Source organism: Glycine soja, chromosome 1 (assembly GCF_004193775.1).
Source record: "Glycine soja cultivar W05 chromosome 1, ASM419377v2, whole genome shotgun sequence".
Classification (NCBI taxonomy): Eukaryota; Viridiplantae; Streptophyta; class Magnoliopsida; order Fabales; family Fabaceae; genus Glycine; species Glycine soja.
Genome location: NC_041002.1, coordinates 7,182,606 through 7,192,652, shown reverse-complemented (window position 1 = coordinate 7,192,652; position 10,047 = coordinate 7,182,606). Strand labels below are relative to the sequence as shown.

Sequence of the window (10,047 nt, the reverse complement as noted above, 5' to 3'; positions counted from 1 at the left end):
TTTTTATAACAATGATTAAGTTCTTTTTTTTTCAAGGAAAGAATGCAATGAGCAATGCAACCAATGAACAACATGGATGTATGCGAATGATGCACAGTTGAAGAATTGCGAATTTTTACGCAGGATATGGGGTTGAATCAATTTAGATTTTCAACATGGTCCATGACATCTTCGCCAAGGTGAAACTGGAAGTAACAGGGACATCGACAATCCTAAATGTGTTTGGCAGTAGATGAAGCAGCGATGTAACTCGATCCATCTTTTGCCCCAATTTTTTGTAAGATGGTTACTTCCATACTTCAACTTGACTTGATGAACCTTTTCGTAAAAGCACAAGCTTGGTTCAACCCCATAACCCAGGGAATGGCAATCTTGATCGCCAATACTTCAACAACATTTCACAGGGACGAAAGACTTGGGAATACGCATGCTATGCATGGAAAATGTAATTATGAGATTGAGATGCCCGAAGAGACATCATTTCCTAGTTAACCACGCATTAGGTACCATGCTCAATCATTTTTTTTGTTGTTATTATTTTATTTTTTTTAGAAATGGGTTTATGATCCCAACATGGTTGGCTCATGGTACCTCACACATGCAACTAAGAATGTAGTATGAATTTTCACGCCTCCCCTTTTTGTTTTCATTTTGCAAACGAAAATGCAAGGATCATGCATGAGCAAACATGAAAACAAAAGGTATGCGGTTTGTAGAACAAAAAGTATGTTAAACGCATATGTATGATGATGCAATGACTCATGCAAAATGTGATGTTGGAATATGATAACGGACAAATACAGGAATGATATGTTCATTATGATGCCATGAAGAGATGCTTATGCGATGCATCATATGAATGCATTTATGGACACGAGAGCCTGGAAAATTATCTCTTCTTACTTGCGCATTCGGGGACGCAGTGCCCCATGTGTGTAGTTAAGAAGGTGATATGGACCTTCCGGCTTCCCATGACAAAAGACGAGACCAACATACAACGCGTGCGTGATGACATGATGCAGACGCGCAAAAGCATAACACGGGGATGTACACAACATGGCAATATCCACAAATAATCATACAACAAAGGCATACATGACATTTAGGTTATATGCATGATAGTTTTTAAAAGGCACGCAGCGTGTTTGCTCCGTGCCCCTATTTTAGGGACCTACAGGATAATATCTAGGGGTCTCTAATAACTACTCCCAATGATCCATATCTCACACGGTGGTTTTCTAGAGGTATCATCACTCAAGATAATAATATTGTGGTGGTATGGAATACCAGCGACAACACATTATAAAGAGAGAAAGCTCTAGACGAGGTTCCACTATTATCAAGAAAGTCAGAGACCTAGCATGACCATAGATACACCTCCACTCCTTAGATTTCCATGAACCCGGGTATAGGGCCCCTTTTTACTCAAACCCGTGGGTGCTTAGAATGCGGTGTAAAAATGTGGAAAAGACAACATTTATTATTTACACAGTTCAAGAAAAAACACACACACAAAGTTTCATAATTCCACACTTTCCTAAAATAGACCTAACTCACAAAAACAGTCCCCAGTGGAGTCGCCAACTGTCGCAATCTACCCTTTTGCAGGCGAGTGAGTCGAGGCTCACGGGTGCGTCTTCCAAAGGAGGAAAATGCGAGGAGTCGCCACCAACGTTTATTGAAAGGAAAATGTTAGAAAAACCAAAGGAAACCGGTCATGAAGAATATTCCAGATTCGGGAGTTATCTTTACGTTTGAGGAAGGTATTAGCACCTCTCACGTTTGTCCCAAAGGACAACAGTCTTAGATTAGAATTGTGTGAAATTATGTATTTAAACCTTTATTTCTTTTTTTATTTTTGAGGTCGACAAAAGCGGGGCTCTTGCTCCTACGTACCCTCCATCGAAGAGGAAATCAGACCTACGTAGTTCTTTCAAAAGTGGCGAATCAAGTGATTATTTTTTACTTGGAAGGTGGTCATTTAAGGCGTTGGACCTTAAAATGATCCATTTTACTTGGTGAGAAAAGCTAAGACGTTGGACCTCTAACCATCTCACGAGGTCGACAAAAGCGGGGTTTTTGCTCCTACGTATCCTCCATCGAAGAGGAAATCAGACCTACGTAGTTCTCGCGAAAGGCAGTAAAGTGATGTGTTGATTTTATGCTTTTGAACGGTCCATGTTAACCGATAAAAGCAAAGAGGATCGTTTAAGGCGTTGGACCCCAAAGCGGTTTTCAGTGATTTTTGTGGACAAAACTTGATTTGTGAGTTGATTTTAGCCTTAGTTTCACTTTGGTTATTAGTCAATTGATCCAAGAAAACTTCCAAAGAAAAACGTCCGATTGATTTTCTTTATTATTTTATTCAAAGATATTTTGATTATTTTATTATTATTTTGCTTTTTTTGGTTTAACCGAGGTTACAGCGTGAACAATCGGTTAGACTTTACTTTAACAGCGATTAAACGAGATTACAACACAAATGATCGGTTGAAATCCATTATATCATTTATTAGGTGAGAAAACGGCTTAAACGATCGGTTAAAGCTCGCTAAAAATGGAAGAAAAAGAAACTGAAATTGAACGAAATAAAGATGAAAGCCAAAAAAACAAGAAATGAATTAAAAGTCTCAGAATTGGAAACTTACCCGTTGAAGAACGAAGAACGGATGAAGAACAGATGAAGAACGGTGAAGAACGGAGGAAAACCTTCACGGATTTGCTTACGGAAACATCTCGGAAGCGTTACGGAAGCACCTCGGCTTGGATTTTCTTCACGGAAACAATTATTTTCACCCAAAACAACTGAAATGCATAGCCAGCGGGATCAGGGACCCTTAGAACAGCCCCCTTTTGCCTTTTTATAGGAAAAAGAGGGAGGAGGTTGCCGCCCAGCTCGCCCAGGCGAGCTGGGCTGCTTTCTCCAGATGCAATCCTGCTTCGAAAAACAGTCTGGAAGGCCCAAATCAAAATTTGAAATTTGCTATCTGCACCCCCCATTTTGATAAGTTCACCCCCTTCTTTCGTAATTTACGGACAAGTTACGGAAGCCTATAGGACTTGATTTTCTTCTTTTTTCTCTTCCTTCTCACCCATATTAAGTGAAATATGTTTATTTAGGGTTATGGGAATTTTACGGAAGCATTACGGGTGTCCCGAAAGCCCCGGAAGCCCATTTTTTAACAAAACGGGGGAGGTGGTTGCCACCTAACTCGCCCAGGCGAGCTAGGTTGCTTCCACCTTAAGCAGGAAATTGCCTAGAAACCTCTAGAAGGGCCCAGATTTGAAAATTACTATTTGCACCCCTATTTTACTAAATACACCCCCTTTGCCCCTTTTTTGCTGATTCTTTTTCCGTAACGTTACGGAACCTCACGAATTACGTAACGATACTTGTTTTATTTCCGTAATGTCATGAAACTTTACGGATTACGCAACCATCCCCTCTTCGACTTCTCGAATGTTACGGAACTTTACGGATTGCGCAATAATATTTCCTTTCAACTCCCGACATGTCGCAGAACTTCACGGATTGCTTAACGATGGGTGTCAAGTTCCTCGAAGCGGTCAAGCAAAGGTTGCATGCCATCAAACAATGGTCCCCGGACGAAATTAGGGTATGACACTCATGAAACACATGCGAGAACTATGTGGCAAACACTTGAGTCCTTGTATGCGGTCCTTTGAAGGTGAAATCCTTTAGTGGTGCACTTTATTTTGTTACCTCCATTAATGATTGTTCCAGGAAACTTTGGGTCTATGCTTTGAATACAAAAGACCAAGTTCTTGAGAAGTTCAAGGAGTTTCATATCTTAGTTGAGAGGCAGTCAGGCAAGAAGCTGAAATGCATTCGTATTGACAATGGTGGTGAGTATCATGGACCATTTGATGTCTACTGAAAGCAGCATGGCATTGCTCATGAGAAAACTCCTCAACTGAATGGTTTGGCGGAGAGGATGAACATGACATTAATTGAGAGACTGAAATGTATGCTCTCTAAAGCAAAGTTACCCAAGCACTTCTAGGGTTAGGCATTGTACACGGTGGTTCATGTTATCAATCTTAGTCTTGATGTTGCTTTGAATAATAAGGTGTCGAAAAAAATTTGGTTTGGCAAGAATGTGAAGTATGATCACTTAAGAGTTTTTGGCTACAAGGCTTTTGTGCATGTTCCAAAGGATGAGAGATCCAAGTTGGATGCAAAGTCAAGGCAGCGTATCTTCATTGGTTATGGTGAGAATGAATTTGGTTACGGGTTCTATGATCCTGTTGGGAAGAAGCTTGTTAGAAGCCGTGATGTGAAATTCATGGAAGACCAAACCATTGAAGACATTAATAAGATGGACAAGTCTACACCCAAGGAAGACAATGGTGAGGTTGATTTTGAACCAGTTCAGCTAATCTGAATATTGATGTTCAAAATCATGTCGGTGTCCAACAACTTGGAGATAAGGTAGATGTTCCTATTGCTGATGATGAAAAGGAGCATGTCGTGTCACAAGATGAAAATCTTGGTGATGCTACCGAACCACCTCAAGTTCAACTCAGGAGGTTCAATAGGGAGAGACAACCTTCTAAGAGGTATTCTCCTAATGAGTATGTGATCCTAGCAAATGATGGAGAACCTGAGTGCTTTAGAGAGGTCATGGAAAGTGAAGAAAAGAGAAAGTGGTTGGATGCAATGAAGGATGAGATGAAATCCTTACATGATAATCACACTTTTGATTTAGTGAAGTTACCTAAGGGTAAGGGGGCCTTGGATAACACGTGGATCTATAGGGTGAAGCATGAGAGTAACTCTACATCTCCGAGGTACAAAGCTAGATTAGTGGTGAAGGGCTATAGTCAAAGGAAAGGTGTTGATTTTAATGAGATCTTCTCTCCTATGGTGAAAATGTCATCCATTAGAACCATGTTGAGTTTGACTTCGACTCTTGATTTGGAGGTAGAGCAAATGGATGTAAAAACTGCTTTCTTTCATGGTGATTTGGAGGAAGAGATCTACATGAAGCAACCTGATGGTTTTCATGTTGAAGGGAAAGAATACTCTATGTGTAGGTTGAGAAAAAGCCTATATGGTTTAAAGCAAGCTTTGAGGCAGTGGTACAAGAAGTTTGAGTCTGTTTTGTTTGAGCAAGGTTATAGGAAGACTACTTCTGACCATTGTGTCTTTATTAGAAAGTTTTCTGATGATGACTTCATTATCATGTTATTGTATGTTGATGACATGTTTATTGTTGGGAAAAATGTTTTTAGGATTGTTAGGTTGAAGAAGCAATTGGGTGAGTCATTTCCCATGAAGAACATGGGAGTTTCTAAACAGATTCTTGCTATAAGAATCATGCGTGACAGAAAAGAGAAGAAGTTATGGTTGTCACAAGAACACTATATCAAAAGAGTGTTGTAGAGATTCCAAATGGAAAAGGCTAAGGTGGTGAGCACTTCTTTTGCTACTCATATTAAGCTGAGTCCTAAACAGATTCCATCAAATAAAGCTGAGAAATTAGATATGCAACGGGTTCCTTATGCATCTGCGATGAGAAGTTTGATGTATGCAATGATATGCACAAGTCTAGATATACCACATGTTGTTGGCACAATCAATAGATTTTTGTCAAACCCAGGTAGAGAGCATTGGAATGTTGTGAAATGGATTTTGAGGTATCTTCATGGTACTGTTGATATGAGGCTTTGTTTTGGTGGTGATAAGCCTACTTTGGTGGGGTACTTAGACTCAGATATGGCTGGAGACATTGATTCTATGAAGTCCACTTTGAGCAATTTGATTAAATTTGTAGGGGGAGCTGTGACTTGGCAGTCCAAGCTGCAAAGGTGTGTAGCTTTGTCTACTACAGATGCAAAATTCATTGTCATTACTGAAGCATGCAAGGAGTTGCTATGGGTGAAGAAATTCTTGCAGGAGCTTGGTTTTGTTCAAGATAAATATCTACTATTTGTGGATAGTTAGAGTGTTATTCATCTTGGTAAGAACTCAACCTTTCATTCAAGGTCTAAGCTTATTGATGTGAGGTATCATTGGATATGAGATGCTTTGGATGCTAATCTGTTGGAGTTGGCCAAAATTCATACTCATGATAATGATGCTAATATGATGACTAAGGCATTACCAAAAGGGAAGTTTGAAGCTTGTTATGACATCGCCGATTTGGCGGTCACCTCTACATAGTTGTGAAGGGGAGATTTGTTAGGTTTTTTGGGCCCCCTTCCTATGTGGAGTAGAGGCTCAAATAAGAATGCCTATTTTGTCTCACTTATTTAAGTGGAGAGGGATCAGATTAAGGTGTAAGGGAGAGACTCATTTGTGAGGAAAAACAGTTACAAAACATTGAGAGAGAAAGGAAAGGAAAAATCATTGTGATTTTCACACACCCACCAGAGAGCATTTTTCATATTGCAACTGTAGGTTTGTTTGCCATTGGATCAGGCTGTTTTTTGGACAACAGGTTCTGTACATGTGAAAACTCAAATTGTCCGGTTGGATTGTCAAAGAGATATCTGGAGAGGGAGATAAGTGCTTCTAATTTCTTGCTCTGCATTTGGTGTTTTCCGTCTTCTTGTTTCTCTATTGTAAACATTGGTGCTTGGTTGTTTATAGCATGTTTTAGTGGACTTGTTAGAGACTCTCTTGTACCTTTATTTATTATAGTGGATTTATTTCTTTGGTCTGAACAACCCATGGTTTTTACTCTTGCATTGAAGGGTTTTCCACATTAAACAAATTATGTCTCTTGTGTGCTCTTGATTTCTATTTTATGCTCTATATTTTATTGGTGTTCCTCACAAGTTCTTGCAAGTTTGGGGGAACTTATTTTTGTTGCCTATTGCTCTATTATTGAGCTTGTTATTGTGTTGGTTTGTTTTTCCCATCACATGTTGTGTTAGATGTTACCAAACAAAGATGACCTTAGATGTCTCATTCTTTTTCTTGTTAGTTATGCTTGTTATAGAGAGTTTTCCTATACCAATAAATGCAAGAGTTTTAAATCAGGGGAGAAACTATATACTGATAAGCATTTAATGAAGTTGGATCATCAAGGTGACAGAAAATAATTGAGTCTGATCTCTGAGCCAACTAATGAGAGCATTTTCAGCCATGCTTAGTAGTCACCAATCATAGAATAAAAAAGATCAAATAAACTTTTTGAGAATATGAAAATTGTAAATCTTGAAAGCACTGAAGATGGAAGAGAAAATTCTTTATTTTCATCAATACATCAGAAAAAGGTTGGCCTCTATACCGTTGCATTAGATAGGTCCTCAAGGATTTCAGTTGATGCAACTGGGTTGAACTAGACCCCATACTATAATCTGAGAGATGGTGGATTTTGTCAAACAAAGTAGTTACACCAATAGTTGGAATGTAACAAATCTCTTATGCAACAAATTATGCCAAATCCATCTTTCTCAATATCTTGAAAAAATGATCTCCAATATAATTCTTGCCACACACCATCACCAACATCTTCAACATCCAATATTTTATTTGATGAAATGAATCCATTAGCCATCCATAGTTCAATTAAATTTTGCTTCCATATTCTTTCATCTTTGCCAAATATTGCACAAAAAGCAAAGCATTGTTTGAGCTTTATTGGCAAGTTCAAGTAACTTAATCTCAAGGCAAGCATGATGGAGTTTTCATTGTATATTAAAAGCAAAAGGTTGTTGTCCTTAACAAAGATCCACTCTTTTTCCTCTCTTTTGAAGCGTAAAAGACCTCCAAGTGTTTTTACTACAAGAGGTGTTCCCCCATACTTCTTTACTATCTCCTTCCCTATGACCACAAGCTGAGCCTATTCTACCTCATTTGGTCCAAAGACTTGGTGTTTAAATAATTCCCAACAATCATTTTCGAATAGCATTGATAATTCACGAGGAGACATTGTTCCCATGATTAATGCAACCTTTCAAAAACAAGTTGTGACTAGAATGGAAGCACCTTTTGCTCCACAAGTCAATACAATTTTCAACCTTTTGCCAATTATCTTGCTCATCATCCCACACATCATCTAAAACAAGAAAATATTTTTTTCTTTGAAAAAGATTTTGAATTTTTCTTTGTAGTAGCTCTAAATCCAAATCCTCACAAGCACACCCAGACACTGCTTCAATGATAGCTTTTGTCATTTTCTTCACCCTAAAATCTTCTGGAACACACCCAAATTCTTTGTTCAAAGTGTTTGACTACCTTCTCATGATTGAAGATCAGCTAGGCAAGTGTTGTTTTTGCAAGTCATCCCAAACCCACAATCGCATAAACTAATAAATGCTCAGAATGAGAAGCATCCCCAACCAAAAAGTCCATAATTTCATCATTATCTTCTTCTCTTCCATAGACTTGTGGTTCGGTGATAAAAGAACTTGTTTGGCACCCCTCTCTGACTCCACCTCTCTCAAGAACCCTCTCAATCAAATGAAAATTAGTCTTTTCTTCAGTGTCTTTCAATCTCAATTATCCTCTTCATTCTCTCAGCAATTTTGTAACGAAAAAGCACATGAAAAGAGGATAAGCAAGAGCATTGTACCTTGTGTGATACGCCACAATTGACTCCTTGGTACTCTAGCCCTAGAGCTTCATAAGCACACTCATCCAAGATTAGACTCGAGAAGTCAACAGAGAACCCGCAGACAAACATATGGTTGGAATTTTGCTGACTTGTAAGTCTGTCATGGAATTTAATGGAAGCAATGTTGGAAAGTAATGTTGTACTGACACTTTAATACGTTGTATACAAAGACAGATGTTGCTTACTTCAATCAATGATGTTTAATGGTGTCATATGTAAAATTTTGGTCGGCTAATTTTTTTTCTAAAATTTCACTTTCAAGGTAAATATTTTAAGTATGTTATATTTAGACTTAAATATGTTTTTAGTCCCTCTAAGTTAAGTTAGTGTTTTTTAACTTTTGATTTCTATAATTTTATTTTTTAATTTTAGTCTATGTAAGTTTGTGTTTTTCAATTTTGGTCCCTGTAAAATATTTTGCTTATTTTTAGTTCCTGTAAGTCTATGTTTTTTTAATTTTGACCCCTATAAGCATGAATTATGGGAATTATAAATGAAAAAATTATAATCTTAAAAGAACCAAAATTGGTAAAATGTAGACTTGCATAGACTAAAAATGAACAAAATATCTTATAAAGACCAAAATTTAAAAAAACACAAACTTATAAAAATTAAAATTAGTAAAATGAACTTATGTGACAAGAATGAAAAAGTGTTGGCTTACCTAAACATTAACAAAAATTAAGCCTATATTTTAAGTAATATTTCAATGATCTTTTTTCCTCATAATATTAATTATTATGCTTAACTATCATTTAATATTGTAAGCAAAGAAAAAAATATTATAGATATTGGATTAATTTAGAAAAAAGACACAAAGTAACAATTTACAAATGAAAACATATATAAAAATATTATATATAAGGACTTGGGTTACAAAAGCATTTATTTCAAACCATTATATACGCACCACTAGCCATCAGCATTTAATATATGGCCCATGGGTACAGGATATCAGAATTATGAAGGCATTTCTAGATGTTGGCTAATTCTGAAGGCACTTCATATTGGACTGTATATGAAGTGACTGTCAATCCACAGTCTCATGTTCAAAAGCAAACAAACTGTTTAAGATTAGAGGCATGCTATGCTAACCTTATAAAAAAGCCATTTCTCTAACGCTATGAATCAGCAAAAGAAAGAGCTCAAGTTTATTAGCATACTTGTCTTTGTTTAGGTGCTTCAATAGACCTTGGTTTCTACTTGGAAATGGCAAACTTGGCAACCTCACTCTCATTCTTCACCTTCAAACTGTTGGCACTAGCAAGTGGTTCTAGTGTTGGCAACATTGCAATCTACTGGGGTCAGAATGGCAATGAAGGCACCCTAGTAAGGCATGTGCCACAGGAAAATAGGCTTCAAAGAACATTCAAACTGAGTGTATTTACTGCCAAAGCCTACACTCCAAAGAGTCTGTCAGGGTTTCTCCCTCCTGATTCAGGTCCAACCCAGAAAATAT

The 10,047-nt window shown here is 37.6% G+C and overlaps 1 pseudogene; it reads right to left on the bottom strand.

Moving 5' to 3' along the window:
* Positions 1-7,349: 7,349 nt before the first annotated feature.
* LOC114420022 lies at positions 7,350-8,657 on the bottom strand (annotated as a pseudogene).
* Positions 8,658-10,047: the final 1,390 nt, after the last annotated feature.